The sequence below is a fragment of the Sapajus apella genome, unplaced genomic scaffold (assembly GCF_009761245.1).
Source record: "Sapajus apella isolate SASKATOON/1434 unplaced genomic scaffold, GSC_monkey_1.0 scaffold164, whole genome shotgun sequence".
NCBI classification, from domain to species: Eukaryota; Metazoa; Chordata; class Mammalia; order Primates; family Cebidae; genus Sapajus; species Sapajus apella.
The window spans coordinates 1725468-1730691 of record NW_022437104.1 but is presented as its reverse complement, the minus strand read 5'-3'; the positions used below and the strand labels follow the sequence as shown (position 1 = coordinate 1730691).

The window sequence follows — 5224 nt, the reverse complement described above, 5'->3', positions numbered from 1 at the left end:
TGGAAAGAGTGTGGGGATGAGGAATCAGGAAGACCCAGGGACTTGGGACCTTGAGCAAGGAACCTAACCTCTCTGACCCTCAATTTCTTCATTTGTAAAATGGCGCTAAGGAGTTTAATTAAGCTTGTAATGGCACTAAATATTAATCAAAGGCTCCATTAAAATTTATTGCTAACATTTTCTAGACATACATATTATAACAAGATCTGAAGGCAAAATTTAAAATCTTAAGTTCGACTCACTAGGAGGAATCACAGGGCTCAGCATATAGTCACACTTGCACAGTGAACGGATACCGACAAAATCAGCACAGGGAAAAGGTGTACAGAGCGCTCTCTGGAGGAAATCAGGTACAAGCTTCTAAGATTCCTCTCCCAGTGGTGCCATACAGGACATGCTTATTTCCTCCAGCAAAAAAAATGTGACAATACATGTGAAATCTTGTCTGCCAAGGACGCTTCTTAGAGACTCAGTGACCAGGGTTTTTATTAAGGATAGGTCATGTAGATACCCTCTGCCTAGCATGTACCAAAATTCCAGACTCCCATGAGGAAAACAAGTATTCAGCACAAAACCACATTGTTTATATAAACAATTTAGGCACAGTGAGCAGCTCTTATTGGTCCTAGGAATGGTGAAAAAACTCCAGAAATCCAAGTTTTCAGATTTTGGCCAACGGCCAACCTTGCAGTATGGCCTTTCAAAGGCTAGCCTCAGACCTGCTACGTTAACTCTTTCCTGCCCACTTATACATTATATCTCCAGACCTGGTGTGCACTCTGAATTCCTGTATATCCAACAGCCTACTTGATGACTCCACTAAGCTCTTTTAACTCCACTTTTAATTATTGAAAATTTCTTCTGTCGCTGGTACTATTCTAAGCACTTTACATATACTAACTTGTTTCATCCTCAGGGAAATCACATAAAGTAGTATTAGCTGCATTTGTAGATAAAACTCAGACACAGAGAGGGTTAACAACTCACCTCTAGATTATGCTTGTAGTAATCTGTGGGACCAAGATTCAATCTGGGCCCTGACTCAAGAACCCATGTTAAAAAAAAAAGAACCCATGTTTAAAAAACATTTTTTTAAGTTCAGGGGTACATGCACACGATGTGCAGGTTTGTTACACAGGCAAACCTGTGTCATGGGGGTTTGTTGTACAGATTATTTCATCACCTAGGTATTAGGCCTAGTATCCACTAGTTATTTTTCCGGATCCTCTCCCTCCTCCCACTCTCTGCCCTCTGGTAGGCCCCAGTGTGCATTGCTACCTTCTATGTGTCCATGTGTTCTCATCATTTAGCTCCCACTTATAAGCGAGAACCTGCAATATTTGGTTTTCTGTTCCTGCATTAGTTTGCTAAGGATAATGGCCTCCAGCTCCATCTATGTCCCTGCAAATAACATGATCTTGCTCTTTTTTATGGCTACATAGTATTCCATGGTGTATATGTACTATATTTTCTTTATCCAGTCTATCATTGATGGACATTTAGGTTGATTCCATGTCTTTGCTATTGCGAATAATACTACAATGAATATACCTGTGCATGTGTCTTTATTTTATTTATTTTTTTACTTTTATATCTGCACGTTTCTTTATAATAAAATGATTTATAATTCTTTGGGCATATGCCCAGTAATGGGATTTCTGGGTCAAATAGTATTTCTGCCTCTAGGTCATTGAGAAATCACCAAACTGTCTTCCACAATAAACTAATTTATACTCCCTACAGTGTAAAAGCATTCTGTTTTCTCCACAACCTCACCAGTACGTTATTTTTCAACTGTTTAATAGCCATTCTGACTGGTGTGAGATGGTATCTCACTGTGATTTTGATTTGCATTTCTCTAATGATCAGTGATGTTGAGCTTTTTTAATATGATTGTTAGCCACATGTATGTCTTCTTTTGAGAAATGTCTTTTCATGTTCTTTGCCCACTTTGTAACGGGGTTGTTTTTCCTTGTATATTTAAGTTCTTTATAGATCCTGGATATTAGACCTTTATCAGATGCATAGTTCGCAAAAATTTTCTCCCATTCTGCAGGTTGTCTGTTTACTCCTTCTCTTTTTTTTTTTTTTTTTTTTTTGAGTCGGAGTTTCGCTCTTGTTATCCAGGCTGGAGTGCAATGGCGTGATCTCAGCTCACCGCAACCTCCACCTCCTGGGTTCAGGCAATTCTCCTGCCTCAGCCTCCCGAGTAGCTGGGACTGCAGGCACGCACCACCATGCCCAGCTAATTTTTTGTATTTTTAGTAGAGACCAGGTTTCACCATATTGACCAGGATGGTCTCGATTTCTTGACCTCGTGATCCACCCACCTCAGCCTCCCAAAGTGCTGGGATTACAGGCGTGAGCCAGTGCGCTTGGCCGCCTATTTACTCTCTTGATAGTTTCTTTGGCTGTGCAGAAGCTCTTTAGTTTCATTAGATCCCAATCATCAACTTTTGCTTTTGTTGCAATTGCTTTTGGTGTTTTCAACATAAAATCTTTGCCTGTGCCTATGTCCTGAATGGCATTACCTAGGTTTTCTTCTAGGGTTTGTATAGTTTTGGGTTTTACATTTAAGTCTTTAATCCATTTTGAGTTAACTATTGTATAAGGTGTAAGGAAGGGATTCAGTTTCAGTTTTCTGCATATGGCTAGCCGGTCATCCCAGCACCATTTATTAAATAGGGAATCCTTTCCCCATTGCTTGTTTTTGTCACGTTTGTCAAAGATATGATAGTTGTAGGTGTGCTGTCTTATTTCTGGGTTCTCTATCCTGTTCCACTTGTCTATATGTCTGTTATTGTACTGGTGCCATGCTGTTTTGGTTACTGTAATCCTGTAGTCTACTTTGAAGTTGGGTATTGTGATGTCTCCAGCTTTGTTTGTTTGTTTGTTTGTTTGTTTAAGATTGCCTTGGCTATTCAGAATCTTTTTTGGTTCTGTATGAATTTTAAAATAGTTTTTTCTAGTTCTGTGAAGAATGTCAATGGTAGTTTAATAGCATTGAATCTGTAAATTGCTTTGGGCAATATGGCCATCCTCACAATATCGATTCTCCCTATCCATGAGCATGGAAAGTTTTTCCATTTGTTTGTGTCATCTCTGATTTCTTTGAGCAGTGGTTCATAGTTTTACTTGAAGAGGTCCTTCTTTACCTTCACTGGGCTAATCCAAGCTAACATCATTTGTATCAATACAATAGCCTCTGCACTGATCCCTAGGAAGTTGGCTCTGTGACGTCGATCTGGGGCTCAGGTTTCTTCTGTCTTGTTACTCCGCAATCCCTAGGCAATTGACTACATGCATATGGTCCATAAGATTAGGGATCAGGAAGAGGGCGAAGGGGAAGGTGCCATACGCTTTTAAACAATCAGGTCTTGTGAGAACTCACTCACTATCACGAGAACAGCAAGGGGGAAATCTGCTCCCATGATTTAATTATCTTCCACCAGGCCCCTCCTCCAACATTGGGATTTACAATACCACATGAGATTTGGACAGGGACACAAATTCAAACCATATCAGGGATGAATTCTAAAATACACAGCAGGATGCACTCCTATCCATTACAAGTCAAGGAGATTATCGAGATTATCTGATATTGGTGTGAGGAATGGCTTATTTTCTGATGACCACATATGGGACTATTACAACCACCACTAGAAATGCCAGAAGGGTTTTTGTTTCATATTATTTCTATACATTTTTTTGTAAAAGTAAATGCAACAGAAACTTAATTCAGGACTGATCCCAATCTTCAAGTGGAGCCAGCTCCTCTGGGGTCAGGGAGGAAACAGGTTTTTTTGTTTGGTTTGGGGGCCTTTTTGTTTTATTTTACATCACCATGCAGGTTACATTCATCTTCCACTGGAATGACTAGAGTCCCCCCAGGAAGTAACCCAGCTATAGAAGAACACAAGCTTGCCTCCTGGGGCAAACAGGCTCTCTTGCTTCTCCTCATTGGCCATGCCTTAGCATGGTGCCTCCCTATCCCCTACTAAAGCAGGTCCTTAGCACACAAAACCCTGGTAAAAACCCGAGTCGCTATGTCTCAACTCTCTTGGAAAAGGGGAGCTTTCCCCGGGCTTGGACTGAGCTCCATGCCCCAGAGGTGCTATGCTGACTGGATTGTATGAAGAGAGTGAGTGCAGGAGACAAATGGCTGAAATAAAAATGGGATCCACTGGTCCCCATCTGCATCTACACCTCCAGGTGCCTACAGATGTGGTCAATGTGACAGGTGCAGGAGGTAGGGGCAGAGGATGACAGGGGCAGGGAGGATGTTTCTGGGGACAGTAGTCTGCCCGCTGTTCTTTACCTCTTGGCCTTGCCCTGAGCAGCCACAGCTTCCATGGCTCTACACATAGTCTCTTCATACGCTAAGAGCTGCATGGACTTGATGGGGTTCACGTTCTCAGCCAATTCATAGGCAATGGAAACACCAGCAAGCAGGTTCAGCTCCATGACAGCCACTTCAGAGAGACCCTCCAGATGCTTGACAATGCCTGTAAGGCTGTTGTCATGGGCTTCAATCAGCACCCAATTCCTCTTCTTTACCTGGGGAACTAACTATATCTTCATTCCAAAAGGCCAGAGCTCTGGCAATAGTATCCTTCAGACTCACACAAGAGGGTAGCTGGTCTTCAGTGAGGTCTGTATACCTGCAATCCTTACTAATGCTGCTACAGAAGGGGTGATAGGGTTCCATCGGAGGTGGTGAGACATCATAAGAGCATATCCAGATCTTTACCTGGGCCTCACCATTCTTGGCAGCACTTTCTGTTTTATGGAGGCTGGTCAGACCCCCATACTGCCATTCATTGAGGTGCCAAGTCCTCACTACAGGCCACCACATTGGGCCAGTAGCATGCACAGTGTCCAGAGAGTCCAGACTGCTCTCTTCTTCACTGATGAGAAGCATATGTCAAACTCATAGCCAGCTTCTGGCAGCACCTGCCCACTGTGATTCACCTCCTCCTGGTCCGCTGGGTGCTCTTGCTCTGGAACCTGGAGTGGCCGTGGCAGCGGGCTCACAGTTCTTGATAATGTATTTTCTGGAATTTTTTTTTACTGTCTTAGATGGCTCTAAAATAGGAAAACCTTGAAGCCATTCAAGCCAACAAAGAAGTCAAGATCCTATGAAAAATTGGAGCTCGGTCCTCAAACTGCCTATAACAAGTAAATGAGCAGGAGCCTCAGTGATGAAAAATATGAAAAAATAAGG

At 42.3% G+C, this 5224-nt stretch overlaps 1 pseudogene; it reads right to left on the bottom strand.

The window, feature by feature from the left end:
* Positions 1-4314: 4314 nt before the first annotated feature.
* LOC116542224 lies at positions 4315-4986 on the bottom strand (annotated as a pseudogene).
* Between the last annotated feature and the right edge of the window lie 238 nt (positions 4987-5224).